Raw genomic sequence first — 21,356 nt, forward strand, 5'->3', positions numbered from 1 at the left:
ACTGAGAAAGTTAATTGTAGGCAAGGTGAAACTTTCTCAACTCTTCATTTTTCAAAGGCCAAGCCAACAAATTTTAAAGCCATCTTAGGAAAAAGCTAATCAAAGGTGACAATGGAGGTACTACATAATTTCCTCACCGTGTATAAAGAATGTTAAGGATCTATAATGTCACATGTCTTTTTCCTGCCAGCAAGGCCATATACCAGAATGAGAACACAGAGGTTAATAATGTACAATAACATTGTACTTGGGGGAATCTAAACTACATGGGAATGATTTCATCGTGAAGCTGGCAGAGGCAAACAGTAGCTTTTAAGCTCGCACCTTTGAGGCAACGGTTGTTCTAGAGTAGCAGAAAATTCTTGGTAATTGGAAAAGGCTCCTCAGAAGAACAAATACCAAGGAAGAGCCCCCCTGAAGGATCTCTCTGAGGGAGTATTGCCTTAAGATGAACCTGAGTGGAGATTGTCCCTGCAAACAGAAGCAGAGGATAGAGTCAGAGGGGAAGAAATCTCACTGCAATACTTGGGTCCTCTGGAATCCCCAGGTGTGAGCTTAGCAAGAAATTTCTCTCACTGAGAGATTTAAGAGCTATTTTTTCCACTTCCCACTCACCTTCTAGTCCAGCTCCCTCACCCAAATGTAAAGAAACAAATAATGGGAACATGACTTCTGTCTTTCCAATACTAACTACATAAAAGTGACTATAGTTCCAGGCAGTATAACATTTAATGAGCCCTCATCATACACAGAAAAGTGAACTAGGGGCTTAGGTAACTCCTTTCTTGGCTTTGATTCTCATACAGTTGATGAGGACAACCCCCAAGCTTCACAGAACCAAGGCATCAGGTCCTCCGATTGACTGAAGGCCAATGGCCAGTGGCCTAAGGAGAAGGGCGTGTCTGCATGGCTGCAATATATCTATCTTGAGCCTGGTCCGTGGCTACTCTACTGTCCCTTGACCTTTCTCATTCACCAAACAAGACTGGACATCTTAACAAGACAAGTCATTGTCCACCCAAAACTTATGAGTGATGAGCTGATTCAAATGTGGTTATGGTTCTTAGAATTTTAATTAAAAAATACATACATGGTTATTAGCTAATGTTGGGCCGTGTGGGAATTGGAAGGCAGAGAAAACCAACTAAAGAAGAAAGAAGATAGAGCTGGAGAGAGATCTCTGATATAACAAAACAGACATTGACTCCTAATGGCTGTTCAGCTCTCTATTTCAGTTTCCAATAAACCCAGCTGGGCTTTCCGCCTCTGTGTAAGTGCACATTCCATTTCTTGGAAATGAAGAGGCTGTTACTGGAACACCAATATGTAAGGAAAAGGCTCTGGAGTCAAACAGGCTGGGTCTGAATCTCATCTCTGTCAGGTAGTAGTTCTGTAGACTTGAACAATCTATGACCTGATTTCCTTCTCCACAATATGGGGTAACTACTGTTCTTTAGCTACACAACTGTAAGGACTACTCCAGGTAACACACAGTGTTTACAGCAAGTAAATGCTAGATAGAGGTTTGTTCACTGTTAATACATTGATAACAGACTTCCTCTCCTCTCTTAAAACCATGCTTACTTTTGTCCCACTGCAACTCATTAAACTGAAAAAGCAACCTCACCGATGGTCCACAATCTGTGTTTCCTACACACAGCCCCACTACCACCCCAGAGAACCAAATGAGTGATAGATAATTATGTAAAGATATTCCTTAAACTATTAACTCTATACAGATCCTACTGATCCATATCACAGACTGTAAGAGATTTGCACACTTCATCGTTTTAAATTAACATTTTCAAAAACCAAGTTTGAGAATTCATTTTGTGGTTTGGGAATAAAGTGAAAGTAACTGCTACATTGTACACTAGACTTTGTCTAATTAATATCATTTCTACAGGTACAAAAAATTAGGGTAAACTTGATATTTCTTTTAGTTTTGTCAGAAAAGTAGTAGATCTGTAAGAAATCTCATTTCTACACTCACTCACTTCATTCCCTGATGCATCAACTTTCCAGGTTCAGAGTGTTAACACTGTCCTTGCAACCAGATAGCATGTCAGTTTAATTTGCGTGCGAACTATCTGTCTTACTAGGTAATCATTCCAGTTTAACTCTCATGCAGATTTTATAGATACAAGTTGATTTTTTAAAAAACCCACATTGATGGAATTTAAGTTTAAAATAATCACTAATTAATTCCCAGCCATCATTTAGAGATGGTGCCAGAATTAAGAGTTACCCAGTTTCTATTTAAATAATTTCCCCTGGTTTAGGTTAACACTTCATTGTTTGCACTTCAGAATTTAAGAGAATCCAATACTTTTAACTTGAGAACGCTAACATCTCCTTTACACTGCTTAAACCACTGGAGTTGCTCATTCATCTTAATCTTCTGACAAATATAAGATGCTTTTACTTAGTTGTAGCTCAACTTCTTCATGTGATTTAATTTCATTTTGTTTCACTTCATTTTGCTCTTAAGGGACATGGAAGGGGAGACAGTGGAAACCATTTATATTACAAGCCATTTATATTATCTTTCTAAAGTACAGCAGAATAATTTTGCCTGGTCTGTTGGGCCAGGTAGAAAAGTGATGACTGCGGCCAATCAACAGTCTTGTCACTATCAGAGTAAAAGTAAAAAAAGATTAAATCAATCTCAAAAAATGTGATGTATTATTCTGAAGTACATGAAAACTTTCACAAAAAACACATAGATCTTTCCAATTTGAAATGAAAGACCAGTTTCAGAAATGAGCTTAAGAGTCAGCTAATTTTTTTAAGCATAAAAGACATTCATGTCAGAATATAATTTTTGTTTCTTTCAATAACAGTATAGATGTACACATACACAGTGTATAAAAAGTGAAAGAATTTGTTTTCCCTTTCAAAATATTGAAGTGCATTTAAATTCCCCTATTTTAGTACCCTCTGTATTTCTGTTCTCTTACATAAGGTTTAAATTAATGCAGTTTTTTAAGGTGCATTCTTGATATTATGTACTTCCACTTTATATGACTTTGTTCAGAGCCACACTATATAATCACACCATATAAATAATAAATAACCATATAATCATAAACCAATTTTTATGGACCAAATTGAGCTTAATATCATGCTAGGTATATTATAACTCAAAGGATATAGACTTTGACATAGCCCTCCGAGAACTACAGAGTAAAAAAAAACATTCAAGGCATTAGATTTTGAAACAGGAGAGAAACTTAAAACCAGTTCAGCAAAGGTCAGCAAGGTATTCCCATCATTTACAGGTCAGGAGGGGGTGTAATTAGAGGAGAGAGATAAGGCTGAGTATGTAATTTGAATGGAGATGAGAGAGTAGATAGGAAACTCTTATATAGGTAGTGATTGTGTTGGAGCAAATTTTTCCATTCCAGTGGAATATTTTTATTACTTTTATTTAGTGGGTTTTTATTTAGCACATGCTGTGTGCATAATACAAAGGGGTTGTAGGCTGAGGGCAAGAATTAATCAGACTCACTTCCTATCTACTGATAGGAAAGATAATGATACACACCAAATGGTCATGTAAAGCTTCAGTGTCGGGAACACTGTTCATCTATTAACAGTTCGAGATGTGTAGTAAATATCCTAAATGTAAAAATGAGAAATATGGTAAATGAGAGCTATATGATTTATTTTGTTATAAGACTTAGTAAAACCGAGAAAGGGCCCTTGAAGTGGTAGAGCTTTCCAGAGAAAGAAGAATTAAATGCTCACAGTCAAAGAAGGAAGAGTGTTCCAAATCAAAGAACAGTAAGTTCTCACTCCAGCAACATTTCGCTAAAAGTTTTCAAGAAAAACCACTCACTAGATATCTGTCTCAGAAAGAGGAAACATGGCCTTGGCCATGGCGGTGTGTTTCCTCCTTTTGAGAGAATCGGAATGAACCTCTAACCATGACCTTGTCTTCCTGGGGATTAGACCCCTCCCCCTGCCTTGCATAAGTAGCAGCCAAGAGGTTTGGGAATGACTGACTGCAGCTACCAGCCAGGGTAAAGCTCCATGATCCATCCCAGGAACAAGGAGTAATTCAGGAGTTGTACAAGTAGAACACAGCTTAGGACATGTTTTCAAGAATTTGACAGAACAACCCTTTCTTTCTGCATGACTTAATGTTCAGAATTTAATACATAATTTTCCAATATTAGAAAAACAAGTCTAAGAATAAGAAGTATAGGTGAGAGAAAAGCTAAGAGATCCATAAAAAAATGGAATCATGGTTAAACTTCACCTGGCATTCATCCTAAATTTGACCTTTTCAAAAATGTGACCCAATGAACTGCTTTTATTATTTATACATTGTATCTTCTACTGCTTGCAATAGAAAAACATTATAGTATTTCTATCTGTTAAAGTCTCCTAGAATTCCAATGTATAAACAAAACAAAGTTATACTATTACAAATCCTAAAGAACAATTTTTGAATTTCTTAACAAAATATTCAAAGACAAAAATACTTATGTCTTAAAAAGACAAAAATACTACAACTCTCAAAAACATTGATAATGAAAATTTATGAGTACATAGTACTAGAATATAGAAGGAACTATCACTAAATAGAATGTTAATGGAGTTGGTTAGATGAAAGAATAAGTCATCTACTTACTAGATAAAAAGTCGGAAAAAAATTGACCCTCCTTCACTATCTGTCCCTAGTTTAGAGATACATGAACTTGACTAACAAGATAGTTGCACCACTTAATAGAAAAGGTGATAACTTACCTAAGGCTTTTACCACAATGCCTCACACAACAAATTCTGATAAATATTGCTGTTGTTAATATTGTTATTACCTGGTTGTTTGTGCTTGGGGAGGGTAGGCTAAGTTTACTACAATTCTTATCTTTTTGCATTTATTTCTGGTTCCCAGAAAACAATAAAGCAGAAGTTGGCATAAAGAAGTAGATAGCAAGGAAAAACAAAAACAAAACAAAACAAAAAGGCAGAAGGTAGTTCATACAAATAAGTTATTAGAGACACTGGAAGGACTGACTACATGCTAAAGTTACAGTTTCTTTTGTGGCCATGGAGAAGGCAGAGCAGCAGGGCAGAGCCTAGACCATGGGGACTGAAAGCAGACTTGCTTCGCCTACCAGGGGTGTCAAACTCACTTTCACTGGGGGTCACATCAGCCTCGCAGTTGCCTTCCAAGAGCCAAATGTAATTTTAGGACGGTATAAATGTAACTACTCCTTAGGGGCAAGGAGCTTGGTGCTGCCACTGGGTAGAAATAAAGTGCCAGGCTGGATAAAACGAGGTGGAGGGTCAGATTCGGCCATGGGTCGTGTGTTTGCCACCTGTGGCCTAGACCATATGCATGTAAACCTATTTTCTACCTTTGGATCTGAGATGACTAGTACCCAGAAAAGGAAGGGGGTAAAGTCAAGGGAAATCCACATTCCTTGTCTTTGGTGAAAGCAAACATTAACAGCTCCTATCAAGAATGAAAAAAGAAAAACAAACAGGATCTAAAAAAAAAAAGACTATATAATATGTGTGTTGATAGTACCAAAATTTGGATATTTGACCATTTCCGGTTTTAAAAATAAGTTTGTATGACTCATAGAAAAGAAACAATGGGCTGGAATTTCAAAGGATAGCATCCCTGAAAATTACTTACTACAAAAACTATAAAGTAACACATATCTGGTGGCATCTCTATAAGACGGAAGAAAAGGCTGTTAAAAAATGAGCAAAAAACAAAAAAATTCAGTAGACTGAAGTCACTGACAACAGGATATGATGGAAAGGGAGAGCATCAGGGTAAGAAATGACAGTAGGAAAATATTCTTAAAAAAATAGTATAATCAGAACCAGTGTTGGAGGGTTGGAAGGAGTAAGTTGTAACAGGATGTTGTGAAACACAGCCAGTGATACCCAGTTGGGGTAACCAGATGTTCCAGATGTCTCAGTTTGCCCAGGACTTCCCAGGTTTAGCACTAGAAGTCCCTCGTCTCAGGAACCTGTCTGTCAGGGGGAAACTGAGGCAGCTGGTCACTCAAACCTGCAGTTTTCCTCAGTGTGGGGGGCAAGGATAAAAAGGAATGAAAAATAAAGGACCCAACCAATGATTTAAATGTATTCCCAAAAGGAAAATTGGTAAAAATGAAAACATAAGTAATTATAACAAGCATTAAAAATGTGCAGATTTAGGAGGAGAAAAAAGCAAGCACATTGAAACAGTTCACCAAATTTAGTGAAGAAAAACTAACTGATAAATTAACATGTCCAGGCAAGTTTTTGAATTGCAAAATAAAACGTCGAACAAATAACTAGGCAGTAAAAAAAAAAAAAAGCAGTGCTTAAATTTTAATGAACTAGAGTAGAAAAATATAAAATTTATTTAGTTTTAATTCTAATCACTTTTAAGCAACAGAATAAAATGAAGAGATGAAAATAGACATAACATAATATTTTTAAATTGAAAGAAATTCATGTAGCACTGTGTAAAATTTGAAAATATTTGTATTATAAATAAAATTTCAGAAGGTAAGAATGTCAACAAATAAAGGATGAATAATAAGAGTAAAATTGAAGTATTATTAAAGTTGCTTCTAAAATGGGGTTCTGGTTAGATATTTTACTGTTGAGTTTTCATTAAACAATTATAGGAAAAGGTATTTCCTACACTATATCTTCTAATCCAAATATATACAAAACTAGAAAATATCATATTGCTAGCATAATACTGATATCCAAATCTGACAGATATAAGCCAGAATAGGCTAATCTCACATAAGAATATGGATTTTAAAAACCTAAAGTAGGTATTAGTTAACTGAAATCTTGCAGAGTCAGTCAAAGTGTGGGGTTAACTGAAATCTTGCAGAGTCAGTCAAAGTGTGGGGTTTGAGCCACCCTTTTCTAGAAAGTGGAATTTATAAGGTTAAGTACCAATTTGCCACATTTTGTGTAAACAGATCCTTGTCTTTAACTATGAGTGACTGGATCAGGGTAAAGACTTGAAACATTCTCTCTCGAAAATCAGACTGATGTGGCATAGTGACTTAAAATTTAGGGCTGAAAGTTATTCACATGAGAATTCTCAAAAGAAGTTCCCTTTCTCTCAGTTCCTTGAACTTCGGCTGTTTATTTCTTGGTATACGGGTCCCAGGTTTATTTTCTGATCCATTCCTTGCTCTCTTCCTGCTTCTTTTCTGTTCTGTCTGGACTGCACCATGGCGGGGCTGACTTCTGTATATGCTGTTTCCTAGGCTTCCATATCAGTACTCCTTCTGAGTTCAGCCAATGTGAGCTACAGATGGAAGAATGGAGGGTGAGTGTGGTGAGAAACCAGTGCGTCTCTCCCTGCCTGTGCTCATTCTTTCTGCTTCAAGGGATATCTTTGGCTCTGGCTCTACCTTTTCCACAACCAGCTCTTATCAGGCACACCCCTTATGGTTCCAGCTTCTGCATGAATCAGGTCCCTACATTCTGGTAATACCACCCCCTCTCTTTGTTCTTCCAGACATTGGGGTGGTAATGGCTACCTGTTGTTGCTATTATCTGTGTTATCTCAATAGTCAACGTTCGGATTACTAGCTCTTCCATCACTTGTGTAACTAGTTTATTCATTGATATATTAATTTGTATTCTGTAAACCACAGATAATGATACAGGATTTTCTAAACTTCAAGAGTAATGATATTTTCAAAATGCCATACTTTTATGATATAAGCACTCTTGAAGTATTAACTTATACATAACTCATCACCCTGTTTTTCTTCTACTTCAGCCTAGTCAGCAAAGAGCACCCATCTGCAGGTAAGCATGCAGAACTAGCAGATCATCTTAAAAACATTTTGGTTTTTTTGTTGCATTCCTTTGTCCAATGAGATATATCAGAAAAAAATACTGCTATGATATAAATCCAGTTTTTAATTGGATTGGTTGGTTGTTTTGGTGTTGAATTTTGTAAGTTCTTTGCAAAACTTTTGTGAATATGTTCTCCCATTCAGTAGGTTGTCATTTCATTTTGTTGATAGTTTCTTTTGCTGTGCAAAAATTTTAGTTTGATGTAGTCCCACTTGTTTATTTTTTTCTTTTTTTTCCTAGCTGAGGAGCTATATCAGAAAAAATATTGCTACAAGGAATATCCAAGATTTCACTGCCTATGTTTTCTCCTAGGACTTTTATGGTTTCAAGTCTAATATTTAAGTGTTAAATCTATTGCGAGTTTACACTTGTGTATAGTGCAATAAGGCAGTCCAGTGTTTCTTTTTTCGCACCTACCTGTCCAATTTTCCCAATACCATTTATTAAATAAACCATCTTTACCATATTGTATGTTTTTTCCTCTTTTGTCAAATACAAATTGAACAAAAAGGTATGGGTTTATTTCTACAACTCTATTCTGTTCCATTGATATATATATATGTATATAATGCCAGTACCATACCATGTTGTTTTGATTACTATGGCCTTGTGGTATAATTTGCTATCAGGCAGCATGATTCCTCCAACTTAGTTCTTTTTTCTTGAACTTGCTACAGGAATTCAGGGTCTTTATGGTTCCATATAATTTTTAGAATATTTCTTCTAGTTCTATGACATATGTATCTTGACAGGAATTGTGTTGAATCTATAGATTGCTTTGAATAATATGAACATCTTAATGATGTTTTAATTCTTCCTATCCATGAATACCGTATACGCTTTCAATTATTTGTATATTTTCCAATTTTTTTCTTCAATGTCTTATAATTTTCCAAGTAGAGGTCTTTTATATTTTTGATTAAATTTATTCCTAAGTATATTTTTTGATAGAATAGTAATTGGCATTGTTTTCTTATCTTCCATTTCTAACAGTTCACTGTTGGTGCTCTAGGCTGGGGAGTGTGGTGTGGGGTTGAATACTCACACTCTTCAGGGGAAAACTGTTCAATTGAGATATCCCTCCACAATCTCAGCTGCTACTCATGTGAGTGAAGGCTCTTTTTGCATCTCCACCCTTCCTACCAGTCTCTATGTGGTTTCTTCTGTAAATTCTTGGTTAGAACACTTGTCTTCAGTGGTTATTCAGGTTGATTATTCTATATTTTAGTTGCAGTTCAAGTTTGGTCCTGGGAGGTGAATGTAACATCCACCTATGCCACCAATTTGGATCCTCAACAATGGGTAAAGTTTAACTTCTATAATGCTATTTCTCTTTCTGTCTGGTACATTTTCATAACTGGCTAAGCTCAAATACTTAAATACTTTCAGTATCTTCCCTTGGTCCTTTTGCTTGAGAAAATTATTCCTATTCCCAACTACCAGATCTGTAGTCTGTACTAAAATGACTACTACATCTACTATTGCTACTACTACAACTACTAAGTTCTCATTGAAAGGTTATTCTGACTAAGCAATTTGTTTATTGCCTCTTGTTTAATCCTCAACCCCTCTAGATTAAACAGTAATATTCTCATACTACAAATGAAGAAATTTATTCATAAGAAGATGAATAATCCCTGTCTGGTGTGACTCAGTGGATTGAGCACGTGCCTGCGAAGCAAAGGGTCACTGGCTTGATTCCCAGTCAGGACACATGCCTGGGTTGCAGGCCAAGTCCCCCGATGGGGGTTGTGTGAGAGGTAACCACACATTGATGTTTCTCTCCCTCTCTTTCTCACTCTTTTCCCCTCTAAAAAGAAATAAAAATAAAATCTTTAAAAACAAGAAGATGAATAAATTTTCTCTGTATCTTGTTGCTTCTCATACATATATTCATTCAGGCATTTATTTATTCATTCGTTTATTAATTTTTTATCACTGATTATGTCTCCTGCCTCATTTTCTGTCACTCTCACCTTGTTCCACTCTAGCCAAACAAGCCTATAATCTTATCCTCAAATGAATCAATTACTTCAATTTCAGAGCCTTTGCACACGCTCCTTCTACTCTCTAGAATGCTCTTCCCTGTGATGAATGGACGGTTTGCTCCTATACTTCATTGAGGTCAAATGTTCCTCCTCAGAGGTATTCTCTAAGATACTCCAATTCACTAAGATACACCTCCTCATATTAATTGTCACCTTCCTTTTTCTGCCTTATTTTTCATAGTGGCTCCTTCACCCGACACTGTTGAAGATAATTATTCCTCTAAAAATACTGATTACCTTCTCCATGACAGAAAGTTTGCTAGATATGAGTAGGGCTATGAAGGAAACAAATCAAGCCCCTTTTCTCAATGAGAGTACATTCCTACTGGAAGACAACGCAGAGTGAGAGTGAGGTCAAGGTCACAGGGCTATGTGGGAAGACATGGGGGAGGCTCATCCCATAAATGTCAAAGGGGTCAAAAATCATTCAAGTGCAAATAGTTTATTTGGAAGATGATCCTAGGAATTATTAATACAGAAGTGGATATGTGAGACATGGAAGAGGAGAGAGCCAAAAAAAGTATTATTACTGAGCAAGATATCACTGTGAACAAATAAGAGCTTTATTCTTTGAAAAACACCAGGTGGTGGTAAATATATCTCAGAGATATCCCACTAGCTGGAAGAGGGAGCTAAAGTTGTTATACATCATTTTGGTTAGTGATTTGGTCAGGGAAGCTTCTAGGAGTGGATGGGGAGAATGTTAACTCCTGAGCATTTCTAGACTGCTGAGAGCTAAGAGGGTTCTGGAAGTGAAAGAAAGCATTCAGGCAAAAAGTTACAGGTTTTATAGTTCAAGCCCTCGATTTGGTCATGCATGAAAATCGTGCCAGAATATATGGATGGGGCACCAACCCTGTCTGCCACAGAGTGTCACAACTTGAAGACATGCATTACTAGGTAACTGTAAAATGATACAACTGCTTTGGAAATGATTGGGCATTATCTAGTATTATTGAAGATGTGCATACACGTGATCCCAAAATTCTGTTCCTTTTTATATAACCAAGAGCAGCTAGTTTTTGTCAACCAGCATAAATATTTTTAGAACAGCCATAATGGCATTAATGTAATAGCCCCAAACTAGAAGAAATTCAAAGGTACACCAAAAGTAGAATGGAGAAATAAGTTGTGATATATTCATAGAACAGACTGAAAATAAATAAATCAAAGCTAGAAGGAAGATGATCAATCAGAGGAAGTAGAAAAAGTATCACTTTACAAAATACAGTACAAGAAAGGAAAAAAATTTAAAAGTCTAGAACTTGTAACCTGATTGTATCTCTTATATACGTAAGTCATAAGAATGTATGTATATATGTAAGAACCAGTAGTCATAAGAATGTATTGCTCTGAAGATAATAGAGGGTTCCTATAAATGAGAAAATCTAAATCTGTTCACCTTTAACAAAGAGTTTTGTATCCAGATATACAGATAAAATTAAGCTTTAGACACCACAGAGAGTGCCTGGTACATAATTGGTGCTAAAAGTATTTCTTAAATGAATTTAATTTTTCTCTATCTAGCTAACCTGGCATCCATTAGTCCTTTCAGAAACCTGAAGAGCCCCTAGATTTACATGTCCAAACCACTTTTCACTTTTACTAGAGAGACCTGGCTTTAGTAGACAAAACCAATTTAGCCAATAAACCAGCTGGTTTACCCAATCACAGTGAAAAAGGGCAAGATGATCCTCTACTGAAGTTAGCTTCTCTCAGTTTAAAGAATAAGCAATCTTCCCTATCATTTGTCTATAAGGCATGTATCTGCTCAATTAAATTCCAGGCAACCTTTGAAAGAAATGAAAGAGACTGGAATCTCTCGGGGACCACTATATCAGACACTTGACATGCATCATCTCATTTAATTCTCACAAAATTCTGTAAGGTAAATATTATCTCACTGTACATGTAAAGCAGCTATAGATAGACAGATTAGATGATAGATGATGATTGATAGATAGATAGATAGATAGATAGATAGATAGATAGATAGATAGATAGATAAGATAGATAGATAGCACACAGCACAGTTTTTAAACAGATGTAGAGTGGGTGACTTTCTCAGAGTTATACATCTGATAGTACCGTGGGTGGAATTCTTCTTTCCCAAACTCCCTGAGTGGACTCTCTCATACTGGTGGTCAGTGACGTGAGCACAACTCAAGAGTGGATAAGTATAATTGGCTTAGTTTCTAAAATACCCATTTGGGAAAAATAACCGATCAATATATGCCTTTGAAAGTATATTGTATTATTACTACCTAGTGTATTTGTTATCTATTGCTGCATAACCATATCACAAACTCAGCAGCTTAAAACAACAAATCATTATTATCTCAGTTTCTGGTGGTCAGGAATCCATAGCTTAACTGGGTCCTCTGCACATGGTCATTGAGCTGGCAGGTAGGGCTGTGCCCTCAACTGAGGTTCATCTGGGTAAGGATCCCCTTCTAAACCCACATGACTGTTAGAACTCACTTCCTTGTGAGCTATCAGACTGAGGGGCTCGATTTCTTGCTGGATATTGGATAGTGGCTGTCCTCAGCTCCCTGTTGTGTGGCCTTCTCTAACCTAACAGCTTCCTTCACCAAGCCAGCAAGGAAGAGTCAAAGGGTAGAGTCTGCTAACAAGCTGAAACTTACTATCTAATGTAACATAATCATGTAAGTGACAAACCATGCACTTTGCTATATTCCATTGGTTAGGAACAAATCACAGTTTCTGCATACACTCAAGGAAAGGGAATCACACAAGGGCATGAAGACCAGGAGCAGGGATAACTGGGGACCATCTTAAAACCTGTTGGTCATACCCATTGCATGATGGATAGTCACCAACCACCACATTTACCCTTCTAAGGACAGTGGTTCCCAGAATGTAAAGAGAAGAAATGGGTTCAACACTGCCTGCCTTTGTGAACCTTTCCAAATCCAAGTGTGTCATTAACAGACCTCCCTGGAAAATCAGGTCTTCATACACAGTCCAACTGGAAGGCAAGTTCATTCAGGGCTATTGGACTGACAACGAGATCTCTCACATTTCATGTTTTATATTTTGAGGCACTCTGAGATACGGTGGCATCTCACTGATTCCTACAATAACCGTGTGCAGTAAACAAGGTGGTTATTATCAACCCCCATTTAACACTGGAAGGCATGTTAAAATGGGCTGAAGAAAGCCTCCACCTCCACAGGGCAGCCTATGTCCAATGACTGGTCCATACAAAGAGTATGAAGACCAGCTCTGTTTCTGTAAAATACATTATTAGAGGTGAAATTATTGAATAAAAATTTAAGAACTCTTTTCAGCCAGTCAAATATATGACTGGGAAACTATATATATATATAAAGATATATTTAAAAACTATATTTATATAGATATAGATGATATAGATATAGATATAGATATAGATATAGATATAGATATAGATATAGATATAGATATAGATATAGATATAGATATAGATATAGATATCTTTCCACTTGAAGAAATTATCCACAGCAATGGTCCTGAGCTTTCTTACTTGCTGGAAATTGCTATCACCTTTATGATGTTGTAAAAGTAAAATAAGCACAGGAACTATAAATTAGCTAAGACTATGTTGTCAGACTGGCAGATTTCTGAAAACTCAGATGGTAATATACATGGGAATCTCTTCATCTCATGAATGAGATGTACTGTGTTTCTTAATCATTTTATTCACTCATTCAGTCAGTCTGTTTCTTTCACAATTTCTAACCTCTAAAGTCAATACTATCCCCAATATATATTATGTTGTGATGTTTGGCAAATGACTGTACTTCCTACAGGTCAGTTTTCTCATCCATAAAACAGAAATAATGATATCTATCGAATTCAGTTACTATGATGAGTTAATAGATGCATAGCACACAGCACAGTTTTTAAACATTATTGCAAGAAAATAATTTCTAGTTTGATTTTCTCCCTTTCTTTCGAGTTTTTATTTGCTGACCACTTACTTCCTAAAAATTCACCCCAATGTGTGTGAAATAGCCCCAGTTTTTGCTGTCCTGGATAATTATTAATAGCACTTCCTTTTCCTCTCAAAAATGCCCTGGTTTCAATGATAAATTAGAGTCACTCCACAAATGGCCTACTGAGTGTTGAGGCACAGATCCAGAGAACTTTCTGCAAAAGTGTTCCACACACAGATTATTTGGCTCTTTAAGTTGGGATAGCTTTCAGGAAATCAAAATTCAAGCAGTGAAAAGACAGTGTTTAATAAGTCAGTGGCTATTAGGAATTTATCTCTCGCTTTTAAGAAAGAATGACTCATAGGCGACCCTGCCCATGGGTGGAAAGAACAGAAATTTTGGAAAGGACAGCTGTTGGGGGAAGATTTATAAACTCTTTGAAAATACCTTCTTTTTACACTTTTATTGTAAGTGATTTCTTTATGAGCTATCATTATTAATAACTGGTTATCTCACACCTAGTGACGTTTTGACTCCTTGATGAGAAATTTCTAGCTAGAAAGAGAAAACAAGGATTAACAGACTCTTATTCTGAAGTCTTTTGTAACATACTTTAAGTATTCTTGGTGTTACCATCCAAAAAATGAATGAAATTACCAAAAGATACTGAAATAAGATAAAAATGGTTATGTCTAGACCTACAGAAGACAAAATTTAAAATGGAGGCAGTAAATAGAGTCATGATCCTTTAAAAAAAGATTAACAATGTTTTAAGTCAAAAATTAAAAGTTCACATATTTAAAAATGGCTAGGAGATCATTCACCCACTTTGCATTATGTGAAAGAATAAACATCCCATAACATGAACACCCGTGAATTTATTCACCCTGATACCTGACAAAGTGGCACCTGAATCAAAATTCATCTGTCTTAGAGACCGGAAAATAGAGTTTGATAAGTATATGCGTTTCTCAAATCTGAGGGCTTAGTTTTTCTTTTCATTTCTTTTATATTCTAATGCTCCCCTCTCCTTCTCCACCTCTCTCTCTTCTCCTTTCTACCTTATATTTAAGGTAAAGAATGCCTCAGTCCCCATCAGAATCAAAAAGAGCAGAGAGAGGAGTACATGCTGGTTTATGACATAACCTGAAACAAATCCCTATACCAGGTAAACCTCTCCACCTTGAGCTTTTACATGAGCTTCCAACAGGGTTGTTAAAAGCCTCTGCTCAGGAGGAAGACTCTAGGAAAATAGCATTTCATTATTTTAAAAGGTTGTATAAAGGGTGAGCAGATATACCAGTGAGGCAGATCAACTACGGCTAGTGGACTTTCATCCATTCCCTAACTAAAACTATTCCATCAAGCACATCAGCTTATTCTCCTTGTGATTAGAAAAATAAAATTTATATGAGCCTAAGAAAAAGCAGGGAAAAGAGTATTTTAAAATCTCCAAAGTGGTATGTATACTCTGGGGCTTCACATGTGCTTCTCAAGCGGAAGGGCTCTGAGCTACAAGCAAAGTATCCTTAATTTCCAGAGGAGGGATGTGGCATGTGGATGCCAAACAACCTCAAAATGGAACACTCTAATCAGGTAAGTCTTACATTACTGGAAGAAAATTTACTTCATGACTATTTGAACTCACAACTACAAGACTCCTAAGACACTCAGGGTATTGTAAGAGAAACCTGTATTTTGTGTACATAAATGTAATAGAACACAGGCACTATTTTAAGGACTTTATGTAGATTGATTTGTTTCATCCACATCCCTTGAGAGAGGTGGAAATATTATTCCACTTTGTAGAGGAGCCAACCAGAGCTCAAACAATTTAAATACCTTGCCCTAGGTCATAGAGCTAATAAGTGGCAAAGCAGGAATTTGAGCTTGGGCAGTCTTGTTTTAAAGTGCGTACCTCTTACCACAGCATTATATCCTGCTGCCTGAACCTCTGCTTCATGTTCAATATACTGTAGACAACTTGTTGTTATGCAAATTGGGAAGAAAATAGCTGGGTGAAGAAATGGTTCCTTTACCTCTTTTTGCTCTAAACTGTGAGACGTGGATTCTGGAAGGTGGGTGTAAAACTGAATGTCTAGGGCACTTGCTATGTAGATGGAGGAATGAAGTGTAGCTATGTGTGTGAGCTAAGGAAGGCAACTGAGAATGAAATTGTAAGTACTACTTTTCCAGGCAGGGATGATAGCACGACATTTTAATTTTGTTTCACAAGGAAGATCACAGAATGCTCACTATGTACATTTACAAGAAAAAGTAAACTTAAGAAAGTATACTCCTTGAGTATAGACAATTCCTATTTTGAAACAATTTAAAATATGCAATCAGTCTCATACTGATACAGGGTGCAGCCAGGGGGGCCCCCAAAAAAGATTTGGAATGGTGTCCAGAATTCAAAGTGTATAAAAATATTAGAGAGATATATAAGATGTCCTCACTTAGCCCCCCCCCCCAGGGGGAAGGGATGAATGGAGCCAGGCTATTGAGAGCTGTTTTGCATAGCAACAGTTTTGCAGCTAACCTCTGGAATGGTTATTTAACATATCTATAACCTTTAACTGGTTTCATAGATATGTTAAATAGCAGTGGCCAAGTTTGGAGCCAGGAAGAAGGAAGAAGGGAGTAAAATGGGCAATGAATAGCAGGGACTGAGGATGGAACTAGGGGACTCAAGATGGGAACTAAGGGCTGCGCTCCCGATGAACGGTGAGAAGGCCTGGGAGCTCTGAGTGAGAGGGAGAGCCACGCGGTTTCAGCAGAGTGAGGACCCCCCTCTAGGTGAGGTGAAAGAGGGAGCCACGTGGTTTTGGCAGGGTGTGGACCCCCTCTTTCCCAGGTGAAAGGGAAAAACCATGCAGCTTTGCCAGAATGGAGATCCCTGCAGCCAGGTGAAGAAGAAAGCCACATGCTTTTGGTGGAGTGCGGACTCCTGCAGCTTTGGTAGAAGAGGCCCACGCGGCTTTGGGGTGCCCCCTTTGGCCGCGGGGGCCTGAAAAGCAACAGAGACTTTGACTGGAACTGGGTACAAAGGACTCTTGCCAGTGGACCATGAGAGGGTACCACAGTACTTTGGATTAACTCGAGATCCTGCACAGTGACACAGCTGATGGCACCAGCGGCCTGAAAAAGGGACGTGTGCTCTTTTCCTGATTTACAGTACCCGGAATTGGGACAGTGGGAGAAGGGAGAGCTGTGTGGGTGTAGGTGTATACCCTAAAGGACTTTGATATTTTAGTGGTGGCATTAGGCCTGAGTAGCATTAAATAAACATTTTGTTTCCTTTTCACAAATCTCTGGCATTAAGAGATGTCTTTCCAATTGGCGGCGGACAGAAGGGCCCAGTAGATTTTAGTATTCTGTTTTTGGGAGGGGCCCCTATTGTATAGCAGTTTTGGGCATCCCTAGGTGGGCCAAATATTGTATTGCCCCTCTCTCGGACCTCCTCTTGTTCGGTAACAATACCAATTAAAAAGCACTCCGTTTTTTAAAACATATTGATTGTTAACATTGAAAAGATGATACCCATTTGAGGCATTTAATTTTAACTGCAATAGAATAAACATCATCAGAGTAAGTAACCAATTTATTGACTGCTCAACTACGCCTATTTAATTTGTTTTCCAGCTGATCATGCACTTGAGTTTTGACCCAAATCTCACAATGGAACAGATGTTTAATCATGTTAGAAGTAAGATTCACCCTAAGCTTGAGACTTTCAAAACACCCCTTTTTCACAGTTTTCGTCCACATGGTATCACAATTAGTGCACTTGGAAAGACTCACATACTCACAAATTTTAATCAGTTTGGGCTGAGTTTCAAGGTCTTGGTGGAGCTTGAAGCCAGGCTCCTTTTGCCCAGCCCCAGGTCAGGTTACAAAAGTTTCACAACAGTTGAGTTTCTGTACCTCTCCCACTCTACCCACCAGGCAAGTACCTGGGAAAAAGTATCAGGTCTTGAGCTGTGCAACCGGCATTTCCTCCCAGATGCTGGGAACCAGCACTCCTAAACCTTCCTTGATTTTAGAGGAGGAATTCTGGGACAAGGGTTGGTTTACATGGCCTCTTGTAGGTCACTAGGTTGACAGAGTCACCGTGGTTAGAAAATGCAGCCAGGTCCTCTAATCCACAATCTGCTACTAAACCAAATCTTCACTGTATGAGACAGTAGCAAATCCAATTAGAAGCCCTAAGCACTCCATGGATCAATCAGGTCATATACAATTAGCTCTAATTGGTACCTCTCCAGAGAGGTACATTCTTTACCTGCAGTCAAGGAATACTCAGAGAGGTGTAAAATTCTTTCTTGACTTTGAAAAACATCAAAGCAATTCCTTCCAACCTATGCCTTATAAGCAGCCCTGAGCAGTGGCTAAAGCTCCAGCTCCAATAAAGAACCAGGGTTTAAAAGAAAGAAATTCCATCTGCATTTTCTAAAATAGTAAATGACGACATCGAACAAGAAAGCTGACCCTGCAGATGACAGACTGAGAAATAGAATTAAATCTACCTCTGGGTTTTTCAATGACATGAACCAATAAATTCCAATTTTAGCTAAAAAAAAAAAAACAAAGAGAGAAATGGGTAGAAATTTAACTCGTAGAGGAAAAATTCCCAATCAACTGTTAAATGTCCCTCCAAAACACTAAACTTGCACCCTAGATTGCAAAGATGATTTTGTACATGTTTTAAAGAAGAGACTAACAAAACATAACATTTTAATCGCTGTCTTTCAGAAAGTAACTTTGTAAAGATAATTAACTGAAAGTAAATTAATGATAACATCTCATGCCTTAGAGCTGGAATGAAAATGTGGTTTCGTGGTTCTTTTAGATAATCAGACACATAATTTAGACTCTTTAAGAAATAATAGGATAATAATAACTATACTTATTGTGATCATTGTGCAAAAAGAAAAAATAGGAGATGGAGAGTTTTTAAAGATATTATATTACATATGAAGATATTATATAAATATATTAAATATATAATATTGAAAGACATTATATTATGCGGGCAAAAGAGGGCATTCACATCTCTAAGTGAAGATGTTGGAATAGGGAGCCCTCCTATGACCCTTCAAGTTCAAAGAGACTCATGTTAGGGGATTAGAGAGCACTATAGGAAGCTTGCACAGGGCCAAGTTTTCTACAATACCTCTTCCCTGTGATGCCAGAAACAAAATATGAAATTGAATGTTTCTATTTTTATGCTAAAATGGAAACAGAGGTGGGAAGGATAAAAGGAATCCATCATGCAAAAGAAACAGTTTTTGTTTTAAATTTCAAACCCAATAGAAATTCTAGCCCTCCAAGGATATTATGAGGCTGTAATCTTAGCCCTCTACTTACCTGACCTTTAGCAGCAGGGAGTAGGCAGCAGCAAATAGGGGTTGGAAGTCTACTTCCTAAATCAGTCTCATTCCCTGCAACTCCTGACCTTTTTGTAAATTATTACACCACCTGGCACCAGGAATATTATTGACTCTGGAGCAGGGAGCTTAATTTTGCAATAAATTTTACAGATTGCTAACTGAAAAACAAGAACAAAAATGAACTACTAGGTAGTTGAAACCGCTGACTCTCACTGCTCCTTCCTGGCCCTGGGTAATTTATGGCAGCAGAGCTGGGCTCCCACACTGCGGCTGCCACTTTGGCTTGGCTGCTCCACTCACCGCGTGTGGGGCAGCAGGCCAAGGAAGGAAGCCATGCTCCCTTGTCTGTGGACTTCAAACCACACTGTGCATGCTGGAATTCCCACAGCCACCCCTACAGATTTAGCTCCTGAGGTCTCAGAGGTAAAAGTGAGAAAGTAGGGGCATAGTCATGATGTTTGCTAAAAACAGAAGAAAAAAGCTTTGCAACAGATTGAAATCTTCACTCCATTTCTTCTATGCTTTTCAGTTCAAAATATATTTATGGATGACTCACTATATTAAGCACTCAGCTAATGTGCTAATGTAAAAAAAAAAAGTGTACAAGACATGATTTCTAATTGTATTAGGTATTGCTGTGTAACAAATCATCCCAAAACTCAGTGCGTGGGAATTCTGCTAGTGGGTCAACTAGGGGCTGTGTGGTGTAGGATGGCTTTGGTTAGAATAACTTCATTCTGCTCCAAGTGCTTTCTCTTCCGCCAGCAGGTTAGCCTGCACTTGTTAGCCTTTGGTAGCAGAAATTTAAGAAAGAAAATGAAAATGCACAAGCACTTCCAAGTCACAGTTTACATCAAGTTTGCTACCATGCCATTGGCTCAAATAAGACACACAGTCAAAGTCATCTGTGGGGGCGCAGTATCAAAGGGAGTGGAAACAGAGAAGCATGAAAAAGTGGAGCCCTTCACGCAAATCAGTCTGCCACAATAACCTTGAAGAGCTCCTGGTATAGAAAAGAAAGTAAGCATGTAGGTAAGCAATGATAAGTCAGCACTAGAGCAATAGGGTCAAATGAAGAAGTACCATCTGTAGCTCTGATGGGTATCAAGTTTAGAGGCTTGGCCACCCTCTAAGGTGGCAATGCCCATAAACTGAGTTTTAAATTTGAGGACTGCATAGCAGAATATTCCTGGGTATGAGACAGAGAAGAGTCAAAGAGAAAGAGGAACAGTCAACAGAGGGGCTAGATGTTCATCATGTGCAAGACAATGCCTCTAGGATAGTCTCAGTCTCTACTATCTTCTATGTTTACCATGCTGACCTGGAAACTACTTCTTTCCTTCCCACAATGCTATACTCTTGTTCGCCCTCCTTCTCCTCACCCCCAACCCTATTCCTTCTCTATATCCATAGGATTCTGACTTTTTGCACACATTGAAAATCCTCCTCCATCACTGCCTATAGATGGGAGATTTGCTAGAATGTTGATTATTCTTAAATCTCTCTTTCCTGCCCAGAAATCTTCTCTAACCTTCACTTACATATCTCCCAGCCTTCTGGATAGTTTCCTGAGGATATATTCCAAGGGCACTTCAAGGCTGTTATCTTTCCCCCAGCCTTGTTTATCCCCCACAGTTCACAGGTGCAGGTGCTGGCACCAATATCTGCCCATTCATCCAGTTAAAACACCGAATCCTGCTTTTTATCACCCCTTTTGCTCCCATTGTATCTCATATCCCATCAATCTCCAGTCCTGCTGGCTTTGGCTCATAAATGTTTTTGAGTTTACACCCCTCCTTCCAATCACCACAATCACGACGTCAATGCTGCTCATCCAACCCTTCATCTTTTCTAACCTGCACCACCATAGCAGTCCCCTGACTGGTCTCTCTGCCTCACTGACCATCCACCCAGCTTCTAGTGAGATTCATCTGAAATGCAAATCAGACCTGTCACTCTTCTGCCGAAAGTGCTTTGCAGTTCTTCACTAGCTACGAGCCTTTTAGCAAGGCCTATAACACTCACCTGAAATTATCCCATGATAATCTGTTTCCCAACTATCCCTGCAATACACTTTATGTTCTGGAAATATTGGACTTATTTCTTACAAGGCATTTCTTATTTCTGCT

General features: G+C 37.9%; 1 long non-coding RNA gene across 1 annotated transcript; it reads left to right on the forward strand.

Annotated features, from left to right (window-relative positions):
* Positions 1-7,203: 7,203 nt before the first annotated feature.
* Positions 7,204-9,650, forward strand: LOC128628318 (uncharacterized). Its single transcript, XR_008392691.1, has 5 exons — positions 7,204-7,309; positions 7,769-7,797; positions 8,842-8,953; positions 9,077-9,150; positions 9,423-9,650. It is a non-coding gene; the product is annotated as an uncharacterized LOC128628318 (long non-coding RNA).
* Positions 9,651-21,356: the final 11,706 nt, after the last annotated feature.

The sequence above is a fragment of the Artibeus jamaicensis genome, unplaced genomic scaffold (assembly GCF_021234435.1).
Source record: "Artibeus jamaicensis isolate MK-2021 breed Jamaican fruit bat unplaced genomic scaffold, CSHL_Jam_final contig_685, whole genome shotgun sequence".
Taxonomy (NCBI): domain Eukaryota; kingdom Metazoa; phylum Chordata; class Mammalia; order Chiroptera; family Phyllostomidae; genus Artibeus; species Artibeus jamaicensis.